Below are 1,652 nucleotides of genomic sequence, written 5' to 3' on the forward strand. Positions count from 1 at the left end.
AACAACAACAATGAGTCAGAAACCACTTGTTGCTGATGTTGTTAAGTCACGTTGAGTTGATTCTGACATAGAGAGTGACGCTCTATAGGGTTTCTAAGGAGCAGTGGTGACCTTGATCTTGTGGTTCAAACCAACTTTGCAGTCCAGTGCATTGACCCACAGCACCACACCAGCAGTTCCTCAGAACCCACTAGAAGGTACTTAGCAACAGCATCTGTATATATACACATATATGTGAATATTAATATACAAACAAATATACATATATGTATATGTACAAATATAAAATACACATGCATATATGTGTTAGTTTCCATCAAGTTGATTATTCATGGAGATCCCATAGTTGCTGAGTAGAACTATTCCCTAGAATTTTCAATGGATCAGAACATTTGGAAACAGATTTCCAAGGCTATCTGTTGGAAAGTAAATAAGGAATACAGTAGAAGAATTGATGCATTAGAGTTATGGTGTTGGAGGAGAATATTATAAGTACAATGAACTTCCAAAAGAACAAACAAATATGTGATGGAAGAAGTACGGCTAAGGTGCTCTTTGGAAGCCAGGATGGCCAGACTTCATCTCTTATACTTAGGACGTATTATCAGGAAAGACCAGTTTGATAAAGTTGAGGGTCAGAGAAAAAGAGGAAGACCCCCAATGAGATGGACTGGTACCGTGGTAGCAGCAATGGGCTCAGGTGTAGCAGCGATTGTAAGGTTGGCGTAGGACCAGGCAATGTTTAATTTTGTTGTGTATAGGGTCGCTATGAGTCAGTAACAACTTGATGGCACCTAACAACAACAATCTTCTGAGGTGCCTCTGTTAGGGTTCAAATATACAACATTTTGTTTATTAATAGGTCGCTTAAACATTTGAGGCACTTGACATTTATAATTCTATCTTTGTATCGTGCTTAATATCTATGTTGTTGCTACATATTATTGAGTTTCTAAGGTTGTAAATCTTTATGGGAGCAAAAAGTCATATTTCTCCCTCAGAGTAGCTACTGGATTCAAGCTCCTGACCTAGTGGTTAACAGTCCACTACACATTAATATATCTATTTTAAATTCAATAAACAAAGAACTAATATTGTTTCTGAACACACATAGACCATTAACAAAATTTGACATTCTATTGGATTTTTATGTCATCATATAAATTTCAATGAGTGAATGTCATGAAAACTATGAGAGTATACAGTAAAGTGGGAAATGAAAAGCAAAATGATTGCTTAAAATGATGTATGCATGCAGTTATAAAGTAGAATGCTAAGAAAACCTGGCATAAAAAGGAAATCATAAGCAAAATTACAAAATTCTTAGCACTACATGATGAGTTAATGCGCTGGACTGCAAAGTCAGTTTGAACCCCAACAGTTCAAGCTTACTAGCAGCTCCTCGGAAATGCTATATAGGGTTGCTATGAGTTGGAACCAATTCAATAGCACTTAACAACAACATGATAATGAAAGAATCAAAAAGGCAGAATTTTCAAGCTTTCTAAGAGAAAAATTTAGAAGGCAAGAGCAACGAAGATATGGATACTGAGGGAAAATACCAATCACAGCAATAGCAATTACAAAACAAGGAAAGGGGCTCTGATTCCGGATGAAGAACTTTGATCCAGGGAACTGAATAATAATTTTGA

Source organism: Chrysochloris asiatica, unplaced genomic scaffold (genome assembly GCF_000296735.1).
Source record: "Chrysochloris asiatica unplaced genomic scaffold, ChrAsi1.0 scaffold00187, whole genome shotgun sequence".
NCBI lineage: Eukaryota > Metazoa > Chordata > Mammalia > Afrosoricida > Chrysochloridae > Chrysochloris > Chrysochloris asiatica.